Raw genomic sequence first — 24,584 nt, forward strand, 5'->3', positions numbered from 1 at the left:
TAATATAATACTTTAAAGGTCCATCCATGTTGTCACAAATGGCAAGATTTCATTCTTTTAATGACTGAAGAGTATACATGCCATACATTTATCCATTCCTCCACCAACGGACATTTACATTTTTTTCCATATCTTACTTATTGTAAATAGTGATGACCATCATGGTGCATATATCTATTTGAAACAATGTTTTCATATTATTTGGATAAATACCCAGATGTAGAATAACTAAATCATATGGCAATTCTACCGCTAAATTTTGAGGAACCTCCATACTGTTCACCAATTTACATTCCTACCAATAGTGCTCAAGTGTTCCCTTTTTCCCGCATACTCTCCAACACCATATTTCTTGTCTTTTTGATGATAGATAGCCATGTTTTTGTTGTTGTTGTTATTGTTTTGTTTTTTGTTTTTTTGTTTTTTCCCCAAGATTTGGGGAAGGGCAGAGCAGGTAGAGGAAATCCTCAACAGACTCCCTCCTGAGTGAGGAGCTTGGAGCCCAGCATGGAGTTCGATCTGTGATCCTAAGCCAAAATCAGGAGTCAGACACTGAACCAACTGAGCCACTGAGGGGCCCTTGATGAATGTCATTCTAAGCGGTGTGAGGTGATATCTCCTTGTGGTTGTGATTTTCATTTCCTCAATAATTACTGATGTTGAACATGTTTTCATTTGCCTGTTAGCCATCTGTATGTCTTCTTTGGGAAAATGTCTATTCAGATCCTCTGACCATTTATTAACTGGGCTGTTTTTTCATGTTGTTCAGTTGTAGGAGTTCTTTATATATTCTGTGTATTTACCCCCATTGAATATGTTACTTACAAGTATTTCTTCTCATTTAGCAGATTGCCTTTTTTTTTTTTTTTTTTTTTTTTTGGATAATGTTTTCCTTCACCGTGCAGAAGCATTTTAGTTTTTTTTGTTTGCTTGTTTTTCCTTTAGAACTTCCTCAGAGAGGAAGGGAAAGATGGAGGAGAAGTAGGAGACCCTGTTTCAACTGGTCCCGTAAGTGAGCTAATTACCTACCAGAACACTCAACACCCATGAAATCAGCCCGAGATGTAGGATTATACACTTCTGGATCTCTATGGGAGCAGAAGACACAAGTGGAGAGGAAAATCAGAGTGGGAACAATCAGGCTGATATCAAAGGATAAACAGAAGGGGGAGAGAGACAACAGAAGTGACCCACTGGAAAGTAATATCCCAATATGAAAGTGCCCTGTGTTTGGGGACCAACATTAACTTAGAGTCTGGTTAAAAGCACTCAAAAAGAGCAAAAGATCTAAAGGGGCAACTGGTGGAATTGGGTGGTCACAGGCATGAGCCTAAACCCATGGTTCCAGGATGACCACCACTGGCAATCACCCATGCCAGAGAGAGTATGATGAAGTCCCCAGGGTTGTGTGGCTTGCACCATGGCTCAGCTGAGCACACTCCTGCCCCCGCATGAGGAACTCTGGTGATGGCACCAGCCTGTGCTCTCTAGAACTTTTGCGTACTGCGTGACTGGGGTCTGACCCACTCCCTACCTGTACCAGAGAAAACTCCATATGGGCACTAGCTGGAGGTCTCTAGGACCGGCCAAGGGTCTGGACTCTCCCAGCCTGGGCCAAAAGGAACTCAGGCCATCTCCCTGAGATGGCAGTCTGAGGTCTGGACTCCAGACAGCAGTTCTGGCAAAGGTAGCCACCAGAACAGGGCTCCCTGGGCCAATATTGCTTGCAGTTTTAGTGGCAGGGGGGTGTAGAGACAAGTGGGCACTTTGGGCGACTCCTGAGAGGGTGGCTGGGGACTCGCTCCGCCTGTGGAAGGTTGCATGGCTCAGCAGAGTTTGCAGAGAGGGAGTCTGTGATTCTGAACCACCTAGCGGGGAACAAATTGAGGCTTCTCTCTGAGACTGAGGTGTGGGTGCAGTTTGCTTTCCAGTAAACCTCCAAAAACTGCAAAAAGCCACCAAAGGGAAAAAAAAACCCTCCAGAGAACAATAGCCTGTAAAACCAGTTTCCACAGAGCCCAACAGCTTGACAGGGGACAGGAGGACTCAACCCAAGCAAGACTGACTGAGAAACAATGCTGCAGGCCCCTCCCCAAGAAAGCCAGACAAAAGAATAAGAGGACAACTACCACAGTGTCCCCATAAAACTGTAAAACCCCAATATCAGGGGAAAACAATATATTAAGCTCCTGGTATTGCCCTAAAACCTGTATATTTCATAGATACAGCTTTTAGTTTTAATTCATTCTCACTATTCTTGTTCATTTTAATTTTTTATCCTACTTACCATTACAACTAGAGGTTTAATAAAATGTATTCCATAATAACCTTTTAACTTGAACTTTTTTCATACATATACATGTGTTTTTTCTTTTTCTATGCTTTTTAAAAAATATACATATAGATATAAGCTTCAAGATAATCCTCTTTCCCTAATCAATACTACCCCTATATATAAACTAGTTTTAATATCCCTTTATCTCTAGAAAGTTGAATCCTTTAACAAAGATATCAAGATACACCCAAGAGGACTCAAAATAACCTTCCTTGCTGACATCAAGAATTTATAACCATTCTCCATCTTTTTCTTCTGTCAGTGCTTCTGCATATTTGTTTTTGTTCTTGTATTATATAAATCTTATACTTGGGGCTCATTTTGGTTGGGTTATTTCTTTTTTTCTTCTCATTTACTTTTGTTGGTCTTTTTGTCTGTTTTTGTTTATATACCTTATAAATCTTACATTTGGGGCCCATTCTGGTTGCGTCTTCTCCTTTTTTTCTGTCTCTCTGTTTCTCTCCCTTTTTTCTTTCTTTTTGGTAGTGACTTCAGATTACTCAGAAGTGTTCCAGGGTGCACCTTGCTTTAAAAAATAATAATAATAATTTAATTTAACTTAATTTAAAATTTTTTAAAAGAAGACTTTATTTTTTAATTTTTTTTTCAGTGTTCCAAGATTCATTGTTTATGCACTACAACCAGTGCTCCATGCAATACGTGCCCTCATTAATCACCCACCACCAGGCTTACCCATTCCCCCACTGCCCTCCCCTCTAAAACTTTTAGTTTGTTTCTCAGAGCCCACAGTCTCTCATGGTTCACCTCCCACTCTGATTTCCCTCAATTCACTTTTCATTTCCTTCTTCTAATGTCCTCCATGTTATCCCTTATGTTCCACAAGTAAGTGAAACCATATGATAATGGACTTTCTCTACCTGACTTATTTCAATCACCATAATGTCTTCCAGTCCCATCCATGTTGGTGCAAAAATTGAGTATGCCTCCGTTCTTACGGTTGAGTAATATTTCATTGTATATATGGACCATATCTTCTTTATCCATTCATATGTGGAAGGGCATCTTGACTCTTTTCCAAAGTTTAGCTATTGTGGATATTGCTGCTATGAACATTGGGGTACACTACATCTGTATTTTGGGGGTAAATACTCAGTAGTGCAATTTCAGGGTCATAGGGTAGCTTTATTTTTAGTATTTTGAGGAACCTCCATACTGTTTTCCAAGTTGGCTGCACCAACATGCATTCCCATGAACAGAGTAAGAGGGTTTCCCTTTCTCCACATCCTCCCCAACATTTGTTGTTTCTTTGCCATTTTAACTGGTGTAAGATTTTATCTCAATGTGTTTTTTTGTTTGTTTTGTTTGTTTGTTTGTTTGTTTTGACACAGAGAGAGATCACAAGTAGGCAGAGAGGCAGGCAGAGAGAGGGGGAAGAAGGCTCACCGCTGAGCAGAGAGCCAGATGTGGAGCTTGATCCCAGGACCCTAAGATCATGACCTGAGCCAAAGGCAGAGGCTTAACCCACTGAGCCACCCAGGCGCCCCTCTCAATGTGGTTTTGATTTTAATTTTCCTGATGGCTAATTATGATGAACATTTTTTTCATGTGCCTGCTAACCATTAATATGTGTTCATTGGAGAAGTGTCTGTTCGTGCCTTCTGCCCATTTTTTGACCTGATCATCTGATTTTTGGGTGTGCATTTGAGAAGTTCTTTATAGATCTTGGTTATAAGCCCTTCATCTGTAGTGTCATTTGTGAATATCTTCTTCCATTCTGTAGGTTGCCTCTTTGCTTTGCTGACTGTTTGCTTCACTGTGCAGAAGATTTTTATCTTGATGAAGTCCCAAAAGTTCATTTTTGCTTTTGTTTCCTTTGTCTTTGGAGATGTGTCTTAAAAGAAGTTGCTGTGCTATGTATAGACCATAGACTTGACCATTCTCTTATACCATACACAAAGGTAAACTCAAAATGGATGAAAGACCTCAATGTTAGACAGGAATCCATCAAAATCCTAGAGGAGAACATTGGCAATAAGCTCTTCAACATTGGGCAAAACTTTTTAGTTTGATGTAGTGTCGGTGGCCGAAAGTAAAGACGCCATTAAGATGGCGGCTGGATGCGAGCCAGTAGGCGGAACTGAGGATTAAGGAAGTAGTCCAAAATGCCTCTTGTATCTATGTGGCTGCAAGTGATTGGTTGTACAACTTTGGTATATATACACATGCGTGGGCGGTGAAAGGGGAGATCCCAACAGCTACCCAGAAATAAAGCTTGCTTTGCTGAGGTCTCCTGGTCATTCTTGCTGGCGAGAGCGACAAGTGGTGCCAAAACCTGGGAACCCTCGGAAACCGAGGAGTTCTCAGTGAACGCAATGATCCGGTAAGTGCGCACAAAATTTCAGATAAGAAAGTTCCTAAGTACAGGATGAGAAGTAAGAAAGTTACTAAGTATAGGACGAGAAGTAAAAGGGTTCCTAGGCATAGGGCAAGAAATAATGGGATCAAAGTTTACTAAGACGGAAGTGCTTAAGGCTAACGGCACTCCGCTAAAAACGAAAGCAGCTCGGCAGTTCTTGAAAAAGGTTGAGGAACTATGTCCTTGGTTTGTAGAGGAAGGACTTCTTAATATTCCCAATGGGAACATTTGGGGGAAGAACTATGTAAGCGGGACCGACAAGAGCTACTGCCGCTAGGTATGATGGCTATTTGGAAGCTAGTACGCTCCTGTTTAGACTCTAACCATAAAACGGTTAAAAATGTTATCAAGGAAGGTGTTGAGGTGAAGGAGCAGGTCAGAGAAGCCTCTAAGGCAGGATCTAGCAGAGGGGGAGAAAGTTCAGAGGAGAGCTCCTCTGAAGATGAGCTTGGGGAAGCCATGACGCACTTAAAATTAAAAGAGGAAGTCCCTAACGAACCTTTAAAGGGAAGGACATACAAAGAAGCCAGGAAAAAATATGACTCCCTAGCGCCCTCTGTCAGAAGGTCAAGAATTCCTACCCCTGAATGTAGGCCTATAGCGCCACCTGCAGAATGGCCGCCACCATATAACACTTCATGCTCCCGAGGGGCATGCGGTTGGTTGTCCAGAATGTAGAAATGCAGGATGGAGGGACATTACGGACTTTACTAAACCCTCCCCTCTTGCATACCCAGTGTTAGAGATCAAAATCACCAGAGGTTTCATCAACCACTAGACTTCAAACTTATTAAACAGTTTAAGGAAGCAGTCACTACTTATGGGCCACAGGCTGCTTATACACTTTCACTTTTGGAAGCAGTCGGTAGCATGAACCTTACCCCAGACGATTGGACTAACATGGCAAAAGCAACTCTGTCTGGTGGACAATACTTGATATGGAAAACTGCTTGGCAAGAGTGTAGCTCAGAAACTGCCCGGCGTAATGCTGCATCAGGAAATCCCCACTGGAATATTGACATGCTCATGGGAGGAGGTCAATTTGTGGGACAAAACAATCAGATTGGGTACCCCCCAGGGGTGTATGTACAGATAGCAGCTGCAGCCACTAGGGCTTGGAAGACCATACAGGGTTCTGGTGATTTGCAGGGACAACTTTCCAAGGTGTTGCAGGGGCCTAATGAACCCTATGCTGACTTTGTAGATCGTCTGCTCCAAGTAGCAAGGCGCATATTTGGGGATGTGGACCAAGCAATGCCCCTTGTTAAACAATTAGCCTATGAACAAGCAAATAAATGGTGTAGAGAGGCTATCCGCCCTTGGAAGTCTAAGGATCTGACTACATATATCAAAGTGTGTCGAGACATCACTGATACAGTTGTTCAGGGCCAAGTTGTGGCAGCAGCAGTAGCCCAAGGGATAAGAAGTTTCAATGGAGGAACCAGGAGTTCTTCCAAGGCTTGTTTCCTTTGTGGAAGGGACGGTCATCTTAAGAGGGATTGCCCAGAGGGTAAAGGATCTCCTAGACCAGTCAAGCCCACACCTGGGTTGTACTCTCATTGCCGTAAAGGGAATCATTAGGCTAATGAATGTAGGTCCCAGAAAGATATTCAAGGAAATCCCCTGCCACCGAATAACTGGATTCAGTCCAATGACTCAAAAAACGGGAAGCAGGGCCCTGCGCCCTGGGGCTCGACACAAACTTATGGGGCGCTAATGCAAATGCCCAGGACATGGTATCCTCCCTTGGAGAAAGGCGCGCAACCTCTGGATCAGCAGGGCTTGATATCAGAGCAGCCGCCCGAATGGTCCAAACACCGGAGATGGTCATTCAAGCATTAGCTTCTGATCTAAGAGGGACCCCCCCTCATGGTACTGTAGGTTTGTTACTTGGCCGAAGCTCCACTTATCTCAAAGGTCTGATAGTTCACCCTGGGGTAATAGATTCAGATTATGAGGGAGAGATCAAGATGCTGGTGTCTTCCCCAATGGGAGTTACTGCAATTAGCCCAGGAGATCGGATAGCTCAACTTCTCATACTCCCTAGCCATCATGAAGACTTTCCCAGTAAAGGAAAAGAAAGAGGTATGGGAGGTTTGGGGTCTACAGGAGTTGACCTAACATGCCTGACCCTGGATATGACTGATAGGCCCATAATTACCTTCAAGGTGCAAGGAAGAAAATTGTTAGGGTTACTGGATACAGGCGCCGATAAGAGCATCATCAGCCAACAAGAGTGGCCTCCGAGATGACCCCTAACACAAGCAAAACAAACACTCAGGGGTTTAGGAATCGTTCAAGTCCTGATCAAAGCGCAGCTACCCTTGAGTGGGAGGGTGACGAAGGCCATAGAGGAACTTTTCAGCCCTATGTCTGCAATATTCCTATTTGCCTCTGGGGACGAGACGTTTTGGAACAGATGAGCGTCCGCCTGACAACTGAAACTATATACAGCCCCCAATCAATAGCTATGATGCAGAAAATGGGATACACACCACAAAAAGGGTTAGGGAAACAGGAGCAAGGTAAAATAGACACCATCCCTTTCACCTCAGAATATAAGGGGCAAGGCCTGGGTTTTCGGTAAGGGCCACTGAGGCAATGAAAATAACGTGGAAGACAGATATGACCTGCTGGGTGCCTCAGTGGCCCCTTACTAATGAAAAACTATTGGCTGCTAAAGCCCTGGTACAGGAACAGTTAGAGGTGGGCCATATGAAACCTTCTACCTCACCTTGGAATACACCTATCTTTGTTATTAAAAAGAAATCTGGTAAATGGAGACTTTTACATGATCTTAGAGAAATTAATAAGCAAATGCAGAACATGGGACCAATACAGCTGGGATTACCCATGATAACCGCCTTAAAGAAACTGGCCATCAATAGTGGTTGACATAAAAGATTGCTTTTTCTCTATCCCTCTGCATCCTGAGGATACAATTAAATTTGCCTTTACCCTACCTTCTATTAATCATGCAGAGCTTGACCAAAGATATGAGTGGACTGTCCTCCCTCAGGGCATGGCTAATAGCCCCACTATGTGTCAATTATATGTTTCTAAAGCCATACAGCCTATTAGAGAGACTTACCCTGATTTGATGTGTTACCATTACATGGATGACATATTGTTGTGTGGATCTGACTCTACTACAGTTTCAGAAGCCTTAGTAATGTTACAAAAAGAGCTAAATTCATAGGGGTTAATTATAGCCCCCGAAAAGATATAGGCTTCCAACATCAAAGACTATTTAGGCATGAAACTATACAATACCATGGAAAACCTTCAAAAGCCTCCATTAGAACTGACAAATTACAAACACTCAATGATTTCCAAAAGTTATTGGGGGACATAAATTGGATCCGACCCTACCTGAAAATAACTACAGGAGAATTACAACCATTGTTTGATATTCTGAAGGGTGATGCCCGTCTAGACTCTCCTAGGAGCCTTACTCTGGAGGCGAAACAGGCTTTGAAAATCGTGGAGGACAGACTTGCCTTGACTTAAGCAGATAGATGTGATCCTAGCCAGATAGTCCAAGCCATAGTGATTCCATCCCCTTCTTCACCTACTGGAGTGCTATGGCAAGGTGGGCCCTTACAATGGCTGTACCTCCCAAACACTCTTTCTCGGATAACCACAACATATCCAGTTGCAATAGCCATGCTAGCTAACAAATTGATCACTGTTTGTATTTCTACTCTTGGAATCATACCTGACAATTGCATCATGCCGTATACTAAGGAACAGATTCACCTACTATGTGCTACCCTAGATGATTGGGCGATACTGACCACCTCTTACTCAATAGAATTTGGTAATCATTATCCTTTACACCCACTTATAGAATTCACAAAGGGTGTTGAATTCATACTACCGAAAATTAGTAGATCGACACCACTAAAAGAAGCCTCTACTGTCTTTACGGATGGAAGTAAAGAGGGCACAGGAGCTTATATCATAAATGGAATCGTGAACCCTGTCATAGTTCCTGCCAGGTCGGCTCAACAAGTAGAGCTACTAGTAGTGCTCCTAGTGCTCCAAAGATTTTCAGACACTCCCCTAAATATTATTTCTGATAGTCAATACGTGGTAAATGCAACAAAAAATATTGAACCAGCCATCCTCTCCTTAAGTGATTCACCTATTCCATGGATCTTAAGGCAACTACAAGAGGTTGTGCAACTGCGCACTGCACCATTTTTTATAGATCACATCAGAGCCCATATAAGCCTACCGGGACCATTATCTGAGGGCAATGCTCTAGCAGACCACAATAGTCGTTTCCAACTTATTTGCCCTACCTTAGAACAGGCGAAGCTGTTCCATAGCAAATGGCACGTGAATTCTAATACCTTAAGATATAGATTCCATATCACCAAAGAACAGGCAAGAGATATAGTAAGGACCTGTGGGAATTGTGCCACATTACTCCCTCAGCCTTCCTTGGGGGTAAATCCCAAAGGCCTTCAAGCTAATCACCTGTGGCAAATGGATGTCACACATGTACCTGAATTCAGGCAACAAAAGTACGTACATATATCAGTGGACACTTATTCGGGTATCATAATGGCTACTCCCCTCACGGGGGAGAATTCAAAACAAGTCATCACACACTGCCTACGATGCTTCGCAGATTGGAGTATCCCAAAACAAATAAAGACAGATAATGGACCTGCATATACATCAAAATCTATCCATCAATTCCTGAGTCAATTTGGTATAGTCCATACTACAGGTATACCCTACAATCAACAAGGTCAAGGAATAATTGAACGCGCCAATTGATGCTTACAAAAAATAAGAAAAGGGGGAATAGGGGATGACTACAAGTCACCCCATGATCTTACATCTCTCACCCTTTACATTTTAAATTTTTTGTCCTTGGACCATAATGGTACATCTGCAGCGGACAGGCATGCGGCAGTTACTGAATGCACTCTAGCCCAGGCAAAGTGGAAGGATATACTCACGGGCCAATAGAGAGGCCCTGACCTGGTCCTAAGATGGCACCGAGGTTCTGTTTGTGTTTTTCCACAAGATGCCCAAGTGCCTATCTGGGTCCCGGAGCGACTGATTAGAAGAATCGATCAACATGGCCCACCCCGTCCTGATGCTCGGCCTGATAGCGATTCTGGCGACACCAGCATCCCTTCAACAGATGCACCAATGCGCAATAGTGAAAGCCTGGCTGTTCCCCATGCCACTGACGAATGAGTCCGCCATCATCCCTCCTGTATACCTACTTTCATTCCCATGCCCATTTCTGTAAATCCTAACGATTTGCCTGTATTGATCTCAAGACATAAAAGAGATTTTGGGTTCCCGGTAGCCATTATTGCCGCTGTAGCAGCCTCCGCAGCTGCAGCAACTGCAGCGGTTGTAGCTCTCACCACGTCTGTACAGACTGCCTCTACTCTTAATAACCTAACTACCAGAGTTGCAGAAGCCCTCGCCACACAAGAACTAATTAATGGCCACCTTCAAGCCGGTATTATGATCGTCAATCAGCAAGTAGATCTGATCCAGGAACAAGTGGACATTCTCCAGAAACTATTGATGACCGGATGCATCCAATAACTTTCTGGACTTTGCATAACCTCCGTGGCCTATAATGACCTTTCTATTTCTGCTAATCTGTCGAAAGTTAAGCAGACTCCTAAATGGGACATGGTCCAATCAATATTATAATTTGACAAGATTGTTAAGACAACAAATATTCACTATTAATGCAACTAAGGTTGACATAGCTCCATTACAGGATTAGATAATGTAGTCCCAGTTTTTAATTTTGCTTTATTTCCCTTAACTTTGAAGTAAGATCCACAAAAACATCACTAAGACCATTGTCAAGGAGCTCACCACCTCTGTTTTCTTCTATGAATTTTATGGGATCAGGTCTTACATTCAATTCTCTAATCCATACTAGGTTAATTTTGTGTTTGGTATAAGATAGTGGTTCAGTTTCATTATTTTGCATGTGGATTTAGTTTTTCCAATACCATTCTTTGAAGAAATGTCCTTTCTTTATTGTATGTTCTTGACTCTTTGTTGTAAATTAATGATCCGTGTATGAGTGGGTTTATTTTTAGTCTCTCAGCCAATGGAACAGATCTTTGTGTGTGTGTTTTATGCCAATACCACACTGGTTTAGTGTACTATAGCTTTGTAATATAGTTTGAATTCAGGAAGCTTGATATCCCGCCTTTATTGTTTATTTCTCAAGATTGCTTTGGCTATCTGGGGTCTTTTGTGATTTCATACAAATTTTTGTATTATTTGCTCTAGTCTTGTGAAAAATGCCATTGGAAATTTGATAGCGATTGCAGTGAATCTATAGATTTCTTTGGGTAGTTTGAACATTTTTAACAATATTGATTCTTTCAATCCATGAGCATGAAATACATTTCCATTTATTTATATCTTATTCAGTTTCACTCATAAAAGTGTTATAGTTTTCAGTGTATTGATCTTTCACCTCCTAGTCTAATTGTCCTGGCTAGGACTTCCAATATTTTTTTGAATAAAACTGACAGAGTGAGCATCCTTGTCCTGTACTTGATCTTACAGGAAACTCTTTCAGCTTTTCACTTTTGGGATATTACCTGGGTAGTTGTCCTATGTAGCTTACATTATATTGAAGTGTGACCCTTCTATTTCCTTTTCATTGAATTTTTATCATAAATCGATGTTGAATTTTGTCAAATGTTTTTTTTTTTTTGCATCTATTGAGATGACCATATGATTTTTATCCTTCTAGATGTTAATGTGATATGTTACATTTTTTGATTTACAAATGTTGAACTATTCTTGAATCCCTGGAATAATTCCCACTTGATCATTGTGCATTATCTTTTTAATGTTGTCCAGTTCATTTTGCTAATATTTTATTGAGTAGTTTTGTATCTGTGGTCATTAACAATATTAGCTTGTAATTTTCTTTTTTTGTGGTATCCTTATGTGATTCTTCTATTAGGGTAATGCTGGCCTCATAAAATGAGTTTGGAAGCATTCCCTTCTCTTCAAATTTTTTGAAATATTTTTGAGAAGGATAAGCATTAAATCTTTCAATGTCTAGTATAATTCACTAATGAAACCATCTGGTCTTGAACTATTGTTAGTTGGGAGGTTTTTGAAAACTGACCTGATCTCTTTACTAGTAATTTATCTGTTCAGATTTTCTATTTCTTCTTGATTTGGTCTTGGAAAATGATGTGTTTCTGGGAATTTGCCCAGGTTCTCTATGTTGTCCAATCTGTTGGCGGGCAATTGTTCATAGTAGTCTTATAATCCTTTGTATTTATATGATATCAGTTGTAATTTCTTATTTGAAATTTTGTTTATTTGAGCCCTCTCTCTTTTCCCCATGGTTATCAAAGAACCAGACCTTAGTTTCATTGACTTTTTTTTAAATTTTATTTCTATTTCATTTATATTTGCTCTGATCTTTATTATTTATTTCCTTCTACTAACTTTGTGCTTTGTTCTTATTTTTTTAGTTGTTTTAGGTATGAAGTTAGATTATTTGAGATTTTTCTTATTTCTTGAGGTAGGAGGAATTGCTATAAACATTTCTCTTAAAACCACTTTTGCTGAGGTTTCCCAAGATGGTGGAGGAGTGGGGGACTCCATTTCAACTGGTCCCCTGAATTTAGCTAGAAATCTACCAAGTTACTATGAACACCCATAAAATCAACCTGAGATATAAGATTATACACGTATGGGGGCACCTGGGTGGCTCAGTGGGTTAAAGCCTCTGCCTTCACCTCAGGTCATGATCCCAGGGTCCTGGGATCGAGTCCTGCATTGGGCTCTTTGCTCAGTGGGGAGCCTGCTTCTTCCTCTCTCTCTGCCTACCTACTTGTGATCTGTCTGTCAAATAAATAAATAAAAATCTTTAAAAAAATGATCTCGCTCTTCCCACATATTAAAAAAAAAAAAGATTATACACATATGGATCTTTATGGGGGCAGAGGGTCATCAGTTGAGAAGTTCAAAAGACAAAGTTGTGATTGCATGGACAGATATTGGAGTATAAACAGAAAGGGGATGGAGTTGCCAGAATCTAGCCATTGGAAAGTAATACCCCAGTGCAAAAGTGTCCTGTGCCTGGGGACCAGCAAAAGCTTGGAGATTGGTGGTGGCAGGATGGGAAGGGATGGATAACAGCACTCAAACAGAACACAGGGGCTTAAGGGGCAAAGGTGGACCTAAGAGTGCAGTTCCAGGGCTGGCTGTAGCAGCTGCCCACACGTAAGAGGACCTGCTCAGATTTGAGTTCATGGTCTTGGGGCTGGCAGCCACCACTACTGCTGCCACTGCCCATACCTGAGAGGACCTGGTTTGGACTTGTGCCCACAAAGCTGGGGCTCGCTGCCACCAGGGCCAGGGTCACCCAGACTGGGATTGCTCATGGTTTTGGTGGCACATGGGGGAGCAGAGACAAGTGGGCATCAGGATCCACCACTGGAGGATCTCTGGAGGACATGCACCATCTGTGGGAGGCTACAGTTTTTATCAGCACTTACAAAGGAAAGACTGTGTGTTCTGGAGGATTCAGAGAAGAGCAGACTGTGGTTTCTCTCCTCTAAGGAAGAGGTCTGAGTGTGGACAGTTTACTTGTTCTGACCCTGAAAATGTGTGAAAAGCTGCCAGAGAACAAAAGCCTCCAAAGAACAAAAGCCCAAAAAAACTGTTTCCATGGAGCCCAGCCCCTTGATAGGGGGCAGGGCAAATCCACCCAAGTAGGATTGACTGAAAAACAATGTGGCAAGCCCCTTCCCCAGAATATAAGTTAGAATAACAAGAGAACAACAATCCCAAGGCCCTCATAAAACAGTAAAACCCCAACACCATGGGGGAAACAGTATACTAAGCTCCTGGTGTTGCCTCGTGACCTGTATATTTCTTAGATACAACTTTTCTCTCTCTCTTTGTAATTCTTTCTCATGCTTCTTCTTTTTTTTTTTTTAACCTACTTATCATTTCAACTAGATATTTAATACAACATATCTCATAGTAACTTTTTAACTGAACTTTTCCACACATATACTTTTTTCTTTTTCCTTATATATGTAGAGAGAGATATAAACTTCAATGTAGTCTTTTTTTCCCTATTTAATACTGCCTTCACACGTATACCAGTTTTAATTTCCCCTTATCTCTGGGAGGTAGAGTTCTATAAGAAAAAAAACAAAATATACCCAGGTAGAACTGAATTATCCTTCCTCGCTCACGTTGAGGGATTATAGCCACCTTCCCTTCATCCCCTCCCCTTTTATTTTGGGTTTCGTGTGTGTGTGTGTGTGTGTGTGTGTGTGTGTGTGCTGTTTGTATGTATATGTGTGTGCACACACATGTGTGTGTCTTTTTGTTTGTTTGTTTTTGTTTTTGTACGTTATAAATCTTATTCTTGGGTTTCATTATGGTTAGGTGTTTTATTTTGTTTTGCTGACTTTTTTTGTTTTTTGTTGTTGTTTGTGGGTTTGTTTTGTTGTTGTTTTGTTTGTTTGCTTGTTTGTTTTGTTTTTGTGGTGGCGGCTTCTGATTGCTCTGAAGTTTACCAGGGTACACATTGCATGGATTGTGGTTGATATTATTGGCTGTACATGCCCTCAACCACACTCAACAAAATGACTAGGAATAGAAACTCCCAAAAGGAAAAGATCCAGAAACAATGGCTTCTCCCACAGATCTAATGGATATGGATATAAGCAAAATGTCAGAAATAGACTTCAAGGTAGTTATAAAGCTAGGCTGGAGAAAACTATTAAAGACAACATAGATTCTCTAAGGGGAGAAATGAGAGCTGATCTGGCTGAAATTAAAAATGCTATCAATGAGATCTAATCTAATCTAGATACTCTAACAGCTAGGGTAAATGTGGCAGAAGAAGGAATTAGTGATTTAGAAGACAAACTGATAGAAAAGGAGGAACAGGAGGAGGCCTGGAACAAACAGAATCCATGAAAACAGAATTAGAGAAATAAAGTATGCCATGAAACATTCCAATGTTAGAATTATTGGGACCCTGAGGGAGTGGAGAGAGAGAAAACTAGAAGATATATTGGGGCAAATAAAAGCCAAGAACTTCCCTAATCTGGGGAATGAAACAAGCATTACTGTCCTAGAGGCAGAGAGGACCCCTCCCAAGATCAAGGAAAACAGACCAATGCCCCAGCAAGTAATAGTAAAACTCACAAATCTTAGAACCAAAAGAAATCATCTTAAGGAAAGTTAGGGGGAAGAGATTCCTTACATACAGAGGTAGGAACATCAGAATAATGTCAGACTTGTCCACAGAGACCTGGCAAGCCAAAAAGTGCTGGCAAGACATATTCAGGGTACTAAATGAGAAGGACATGCAGCCAAGAATTCTTTATCCAATAAGGCTGTTATTCAGAATGGATGGAAGGATAAGGAGCTTCCAGGGCCTGCAGAGACTGAAAGAATATGACCACTAAGCTGACCCTGCCAGAAATATTAAGGGGGGTTCTATAAAAGGAAAAAGACTCCAAGAATGATATAAAACAGAAATATACAGAGACAATCCAAAGAAACAAGGATTTCACAGAAAACATGATGACAATAAAATCTTATCTTTCAGTAATCATGCTCAACGTGAATGGCCTAATTGCTCCCATAAAATGGCACAAGGTTGAAGATTAGATAAAAAGATAGGACCCATCCATATTCTGCCCACAAGAGACTCATTTTGAACCTAAAGTTACATCCAGACTGAAAGTGTAGTGATGGAGAAACATCTTTAATGCCAATGGACTTCAAAAGAAAACTGGGGTGACAATTCTCCTATCAGGGGCACCTGGGTGCCTCAGTGGATTAGGCCTCTGCCTTAGGCTCAGGTCATGATCTCAGGGTCCTGGGATAGAGCCTAGCATCAGGCTCTCCGCTCATCAGGGAGCCTGCTTCCCTCACCCTCCTGCCTGCCTCTCTGCCTACTTGTGATTTCTCTTTCTGTCAAATAAATAAATAAAATATTCTAAAAATATTCTCATATCAGACAATTTAGATTTTAAGCTAAAGACTATAATTAGAGATACAGAAAGACACTATATCTTTCTTAAAGTGTCTATCCAACAAGAAGATCTAACAATTGTAAATATCTGTGCCCCCAACATGGAAGCAGCCAACTACATAAACCAACTGTTAAACAAAAATAGAGACATATTGATAATAAATAATACATTAATTGTAGGAGACCTCAACACTCCACTCTCAGCAACAGACAGATTATTTAAGCAGAAAATCAACAAAGAAACAAGAGCTTTGAATGACACTGAACCAGATGGACCTCATAGATATACAAAGAAATTTCTACCCTAAAATAAGAGAATACTCAATCTTCTCAAGCGCACATGGAACTTTCTTCAGAATAGACCACATACTGGGTCACAAATTCGGTCTTATCTGATACCAAAGATTGAGATTATTCCCTACATATTTGCAAACCACAGTGCTTTGAAACTGTCACAGTCAGTTTCTTGTCAGTCACAAGAGAATGTTTCAAAGAAATTCAAACAATTTGGAATTTGTTCAATTTGGAAGCTAAATGCCATCCTGCTCAAGAATGTTTGGGTCAACCATTAAATTAAAGAAGAACTTAAACAATTCACGGAAAGCAATGGGAATGAAGACACATTGGTCCAAAACCTTTGGGATATGGCAAAAGCAGTGCTAAGGAGAGGAAATACATAACCATCCAAGCCTCACTCAAAAAACTAGAACACCCCCCCAAAATGTTCTCCCTCTGTCCCTCCTCATGCTTGTACTCTTTCACACTCTCTCTCTTTTGGGTAAACAAATGATTTTTTTTTTTAAATTCTCTCACTTCTAGATGACCCATTGCTTGTTCACTAGCATGTTGTATAATCAACACATTTTTGTGCTTTTCCAGTTTCCTTTTTTTTTTAAGATTTTATTTATTTATTTGACAGAGAGAGATCACAAGTAGGCAGAGAGGCACGCAGAAGGAGAGAGAGGAGGAAGCAGGTTCCCTGCTGAGCAGAGAGCCTGATGCAGGATTTGATCCCAGGACCCTGAGATCATGACCTGAGCCGAAGGCAGTGGCTTAACCCACTGAGCCACCCAGGCGCCCCACCAGTTTTCTTTCTTTCTTTCTTTTTTTTTTTTTGAATAATTTCTTTTTTTTCTTTTTTTCTTTTTTATAAACATATATATTTATCCCCAGGGGTACAGGTCTGTGAATCACCAGGTTTACACACTTCACAGCACTCACCAAAGCACATACCCTCCCCAATGTCCATAATCCCACCCCCTTCTCCCAAACCCCCTCCCCCCAACAACCCTCAGTTTGTTTTGTGAGATTAAGAGTCACTTATGGTTTGTCTCCCTCCCAATCCCATCTTGTTTCATTGATTCTTCTCCTACCGACTTAAGCCCCCATGTTGCATCACTACTTCCTCATATCAGGGAATTTCTAGTTTCATACCATTGTCATCAGAGAAGATTTTTTTAAAAGATTTTATTTATTTATTTGAGAGAGAAAGAGCATGAGAGGACAGAGGTCAGCTGGAGAAGCAGACTCCTACTGAGCAGGGAGACTGATGTGGGTCTCAATCCTGGGACTCCAGGATCATGACCTGAGCCAAAGGCAGTCATCTAACCAACTGAGCCATCCAGTCACCCCCAGAGAAGATGATTGATGTGATTTCAATTTTCTTGAATTTATTGAGACTTGCTTTGTGGTCTACTGTATGGTCTATTTTATAGAATGTTTCCTGTGCACATGAGGAAAATGTGTATTTTTGTTTTTGGATACCATGTTCTGCATACATCTTTAAAGTCCATTTACTCTAGTGTATGACTTAAAATCAATGTTTCCTTATTGATTTTCTATCTGGATGGTCTATACATTGATGTGGGGTATGAAAACTCCCTACCATTATTGCACGGTGTAAATTTCTCCCTTTATTTGGCTTAATATTTATTTATATATTTAGGTGCTCCTATGTCCAAAACATGCATATATTCTATCTTCTTGCTGAATACTGACCCCTTTTATCTTTACGTAATTCCTTTCTTTACCTTTTAGTACGTAATTCCTTTCTTTACCTTTTAGTACAATCTTCGTTTTAAAGTCTGTGTTGTCTGATGTGACTACAGCCTCACCAGATTTATTTTCATTTCCATTTGCATGGAATCTTTTCTCCATCCCTTCACTTTTGGTCTGAAGTCACTTCTGAAATGGCTTTTTTTTTTTAAAGACTTTATTTATTTGACAGACAGAGATCACAAGTAGGCAGAGAGGCAGGCAGAGAGAGAGGAGGAGGAAGCAGGCTCCCCGCTGAGCAGAGAGCCTGATATAGGGCTTGATCCCAGGACCCTGGGTTCACGACCTGAGCCAAAAGCAGAGGCTTTTAACCCACTGAGCCACCCAGGTGCCCCTGAAATGACTTTCTTGTAGGAATTATGTAAATATCTTGTTTTATGTTTTTTTTTTTTTTAACTGCTCAGCAACTCTCTTGATTGGAGAATTTAGTCCATTGATATTTAAAGTATTGATAAGTATATCAATTATTATTACCATTTCTTCGTATTGTTTTCTGGCTTTTATTTTTTATTTTATTTTATTATTATTATTATTATTATTATTATTATTATTATTATTATTTTGTAGTTCCCATCTGACCCTTTCGTCTCTTTCCCCCTTCCTTTGTGGTTTTATGGTTTTCTTTAGTGTTACATTAGGATTGTTTTCTCATACCTTGGCGTGTATTTATTATGCATTCTTACTTTGTAGTTACCATGAAGTTTCACATAAGCATCCTATATGTATATAATAGTCTGTCTTAAGCTGACAGCAACTTAAATTTGAACAAATTCCAAAACTATACATTTTTACTACACATCACACTGAGTTTTACATTTTCTATGTCACATTTTACATCCTTATATTTTTGCTTTCCTTAAGTAATTATTATGGTTTCAGCTAATTGTACTACTTTTGTTAAACCTTCATACTTATAAGTGATTAATCCACTATCTTTACTATATATTTTCCTTTTTCACTGAGATTTTCACTTTTGTTATATTTTTGTTTTTCTTAATTAGTGCCATTTTTTTCAGCTTAAAGAAGTTCCTTTAACAGTTCTCAAAAGGCAAGTTTATTATTGACAAACTACTTCAACTTTTTTATTTAAATTCAATTTAGTTAACATATACTGCATTACTAGTTTCAGTGGTTGAATTTAGTGATTCTTCAATTGTGTACACCCAGTGCTCATTACCTCACGTTCCCTTCTTAATGTCCATCATCCAACTATCCCCTCCCTTGAAAACAGTATAGAGGTTCCTCAAAAAGTTAAAAATAGAACTATCCTATGACCCAGAACTACAATATATTTATTCAAAGGACTCCTCCAGCTTTTTCTTACTTATCTGGAAAACTCTTAAATCTCTCCCTTTCAATTCTGAATGAAAACCTTGCCAAGTAAAAGATTGCTGGTTGGAAGTTGTTTTTGTTTTTTGGTTTTGTTTTTGTTGTTATTTTTGTTGCTGTTATTGTTTCCCTTCAGTCACTTTCTTCTGGCTTGCAAAATTTCTGCTGAGAAGTCTGATGGTATCCTTATGGGGTTGCTCTTATATATATGAAATTATTTTCCTCTTTCTGCTTTTAAGATTCTTTATCTCTAACTTTGGCCATTTTATTAATGTGTATGGTGTAGATCTTTTGGGGTTCATTTTATTTGGAATTCTCTGGGACTTATGGATGTAGATGTCTATTTTCTTGTCGAGTTAGAGAAGCTGTCAACCATTACTTTTTTCAAATAGTTTTCTTTCTCTTTCTCTTCTCCTTCCTAGATATTATAATGCAATCTTATTCTGCTTGATGTTGTTCCAAAGTTCCGTTAAGGGATTTTTAATTTTGAAAAGCTGTGATCATTAAGAGAGCATGGTACTGGCACAAAAATGGACACATAGAGCTGTGGAACAGAGTAGAGAGCCCAGATATGGACCTGCAACTCTATGGTCAAATAATCTTAGACAAATAAGGAAAAAAAATACAGTGGAAAAAAGACAGGCTCTTCAATAAATGGTATTGGGGAAATAGGACAGCTACATGTAGAAGAATGAAACTTGACCATTCTCTTACACCATACACAAAGATAAACTTGAAATAGATAAAAGACCTCAACATGAGGCAGGAATCCATCAGAATCTTAGAGGAGAACATAGGCAATAACCTCTTCAACATTGGCCACAGCAACTTCTTTCAAGATGTGTCTCCAAAGGCAAAAGAAACAAATGCGGAAATGAACTTTTGGTACTTTATCAAGATCAAAAGCTTCTGCACAGCAAAGGAAACGGTGAAAAAACAGAGGGAACACATGGAATGGAAGAAGATATTTGCAAATGACAGTACAGACAAAAAGTTGATATCCAAGATCTATAAAGAACTCCTCAAACTCAATACATACAAAACAGATAATCACATCAAAAAATGGGCAGAAGAGTACAGATCTTTCACCTCTTTGGTTAGGTTTATTCCCAGGTATCTTATGGTTCTTGGTGCTATAGTAAATGGAAGCGATTCTCTAATTTCCCTTTCTGTATTTTCATTGTTAGTGTATAAGAAAGCCACTGATTTCTGCATGTTGACTTTGTATCCTGCCACGTTGTTGAGTTACTGTATGAGTTCTAGTAGTTTGGGGGTGGAGACTTTTGAGTTTTCCATATAAAGAATCATGTCATCTGTGAAGAGAGAGAGTTTGACTTCTTCATTACCAATTTGGATACCTTTTATTTCTCTTTGTTGTCTGATTGCTGTTGCTAGGACTTCTAATACTATGTTGAACAAGAGTGGTGAGAGTGGGCATCCTTGTCGTGTTCCTGATCTCAACGGGAAGGACACAAGCTTTTTCCCATTGAGGATGATATTTGCTGTGGGTCTTTCATAGATAGATTTGATGAAGTTCAGGAATGTTCCCTCTACCCTTATACTTTGAAGTGTTTTAATCAGGAATGGATGCTGGATTTTGTCAAATGCTTTTTCTGCATCAATTGAGAGGACCACGTGGTTCTTCTCTCTTCTCTTATTAATTTGTTCTATCACATTAATTGATTTGCGAATGTTAAACCATCCTTGTAGCCCAGGGATGAATCCCACCTGGTCATGGTGGGTAATCTTTTTAATGTGCTGTTGGATCCTGTTGGCTAGGATCTTGTTGAGAATCTTAGCATCCATATTCATCAGTGATATTGGTCTGCAATTCTCCTTTTTGGTGTGGTCTTTGCCTGGTTTGGGGATCAGCATAATGCTGGCTTCATAAAAGAGTCAGGAAGTTTTCCTTCTGCTTCAATTTTTTGAAACAGCTTCAAGAGAAGAGGTGTTATTTCTTCTTTGAAAGTTTGGTAGAATTCCCAGGGAATCCGTCAGGTCCTGGGCTCTTGTTTTTTGGAAGGTTTTTCATCACCACTTCAATCTCGTTACTAGATATTGGTCTATTCAGGTTGTCAATTTCTTCCTGATTCAATTTTGGGAGTTTACAGTTTTCCAGGAATGCATCCATTTCATCTAGGTTGCTTAGCTTATTGGCATATAACTGTTGATAATAACTTCTGATCTGTACTCAAGGAACTACAGAACACTCATGAAAGAAATTGAAGAAGACACAAAAGATGGAAGACCATTCCATGCTCATGGATCGGAAGAATAAACATTGTTAAGATATCTATACTGCCTAGAGCAATCTATACTTTTAATGCCATTCTGATCAAAATTCCACCGGTATTCTTCAAAGAGCTGGAGCAAATAATTCTAAAATTTGTATGGAATCAGTAGAGACCCCGAATCGCTAAGGAAATGTTGAAAAACAAAAATAAAACTGGGGACATCACGTTACCTGATTTCAACCTTTACTACAAAGCTGTGATCACCAAGACAGCATGGTACTGGCATAAAACAGACACATAGACCAGTGGAACAGAGTAGAGAGCCCAGATATGGACCCCCAACTCTATGGTCAAATAAACTTCGACAAAACAGGAAAAAATATACAGTGGAAAAAAGACAGTCTCTTCAATAAATGGTGCTGGGAAAACTGGGCAGCTATATGTAGAAGAATGAAACTCGACCATTCTCTTACACCATACACAAAGATAAACTCAAAAAGGATAAAAGACCTCAATGTGAGACAGGAATCCATCAGAATCCTAGAGGAGAACATAGGCAGTAATCTCTTCGATATCAGCCACAGCAACTTCTTTCAAGGTATGTCTCCAGGGCGCCTGGGTGGCTCAGTGGGTTGAGCCTCTGCCTTCGGCTCGGGTCGTGGTCTCTGGGTCCTGGGATTCAGTCCCACATCAGGCTCTCTGCTCAACGGGGAGCCTGCTTCCTCCTCTCTCTCTCTCTCTGCCTGCCTCTCTGCCTACTTGTGATCTCTGTCTGTCAAATAAATAGGTGAAATATTAAAAAAAAAAAAAAGATATATCTTCAAAGGCAAAGGAAACAAAAGTGAAGATGAACTTTTGAGACCTCATCAAAATCAAAAGCTTCTGCACAGCAAAGGAAACAGTCAAGAAAACAAAGAGGTAACCCACGGAATGGGAGAAGATATTTGCAAATGACAGTACAGACAAAAGGTTGATATCTAGGATCTATAATGAACTCCTCAAACTCAACACACACAAAACAGACAATCATATCAAAAAATGGGCAGAAGATATGGACAGACACTTCTCCAGTCAAGACATACAAATGGCTATCAGACACATGAAAAAATGTTCATCATCACTAGCCATCAGGGAGATCCAAATTAAAACTACATTGAGATATCCCCTTACACCAGTTAGAATGGCCAAAATTAGCAATACAGGAAACAACATGTGTTGGAGGGGATGTGGAGAAAGGGGAACCCTCTTACACTGTTGGTGGGAATGCAAGTTGGTGCAGCCTCTTTGGAGAACAGTGAGGAGATTCCTCAAAAAATTAAAAATAGAACTTCCCTATGACCCTGCCATTGCACTACTGCGTATTTACCCCAAAGATACAGATGTCATGAAAAGAAGGGTCATCTGTACCCCAATGTTTATAGCAGCAATGGCCACGGTCGCCAAACTGTGGAAAGAACCAAGATGCCCTTCAATGGATGAATGGATAAGGAAGATGTGGTCCAATATACACTATGGAGTATTATGCCTCCATCAGAAAGGTTGAATACCCAACTTTTGTAGCTACATGGATGGGACTGGAAGATATTATGCTGAGTGAAATAAGTCAAGCAGAGAGAGTCAATTATCATATGGTTTCACTTATTTGTGGAGCAAAACAAATAGCATGGAGGACATGGGGAGTTATAGAGAAGGGGTTGGGGTAAATTGGAAGGGGAGGTGAATCATGAGAGACTATGGACTCTGAAAAACAATCTGAGGGGTTTGAAGTGGTGGGGGGGGTGGGAGGTCGGGGTACCAGGTGGTCGGTATTATAGAGGGCACAGATTGCATGGAGCACTGGGTGTGGTGAAAAAATAATGATACTGTTATGCTGAAAATAAATAAATGGGAAAAAAATGGGCAGGAGACATGAACAGACACTTCTCCAATGCAGACATACAAATGGCTAACAGACACATGAAAAAATGTTCATCATCACTAGCCATCAGGGAGATTCAAATCAAACCACATTGAGATACCACCTTACCCCAGGTACAAAAGTTGAGTATTCATCCTTTCTGATAGAGGCATAATACTCCATAGTGTATATTGGACCACATCTTCCTTATCCATTCATTCATTGAAGGGCATCTTGGTTCTTTCCACAGTTTGGCGACCGTGGCCATTGCTGCTATAAACATTGGGGTACAGATGGCCCTTCTTTTCACGACATCTGTATCTTTGGGGTAAATACCCAGTAGTGCAATGGAAAAGTGCAAAGGAAACAAAAGTGAAAATGAATTGTTGCAACTTCATCAAGATCAAAAGGTTCTGCACAGCAAAGGAAACAGTCAACAAAACAAAGAGGCAATCACAGAATGAGAGAAGATATTCACAAATGACTATACAGAAAAAGGGCTGATATCCAACATCTATAAAGAACTCCTCAAGCTCAACACAGACAAAACAGATAATCATGTCAAAAAAAAAGGGGGGGGGCAGAAGACATGAACAGACACTTCTTCAATGAAGACATAGAAATGGCTAACGGACACATGAAAAAAAAAATGTTCATCATCACTAGCCATCAGGGGGATTCAAATCAAAACCATACTGAGATACCAACTTACACCAGTTAAGATGGCCACAATTAACAAGACAATAAACAAGGTGTGTTGGAGAGGATGTGGAGAAAGGGGAGGTGTGTTGGAGAGAATGTGGAGAAAAGGGAAGCCTCATACACTGCAGTTGGGAATTCAAGTTGGTGCACCCACTTTGGAAAACAGTGTGGAGATTCCTTGAGAATTTAAAAATAGAGCTACCCTATGACTCTGCAAATGCACTATTGGTTATTTACCCCAAAGATACAGATGTAGTGAAAAGAAGGGCCATGTGTATCCCAATGTTCATAGCCACAATGGCCATGGTCGCCAAACTGTTGAAAGAACCAAGATGCCCTTCAACGGATGAATGGATAAGGAAAATATGGTCCATATACACATGGAGTATTATGCCTCCGTCAGAAAGGATGAATACCCAACTTTTGTATCAACATGGACAGGACTGGAGATTATGCTGAGTGAAATATGTCAAGCAGAGAGAGTCAATTATCATAGAGTTTAGCTTATTTGTGGAGCATAAGGAATAACACAGAAAACATGTGGAGATGGAGAAGAGAAGCGAGTTGGGAGAAATTGGATGGGGAGATGAACCATGAGAGACTGTGAACTCTGAAAA

The sequence above is a fragment of the Mustela nigripes genome, chromosome 13 (genome assembly GCF_022355385.1).
Source record: "Mustela nigripes isolate SB6536 chromosome 13, MUSNIG.SB6536, whole genome shotgun sequence".
Classification (NCBI taxonomy): domain Eukaryota; kingdom Metazoa; phylum Chordata; class Mammalia; order Carnivora; family Mustelidae; genus Mustela; species Mustela nigripes.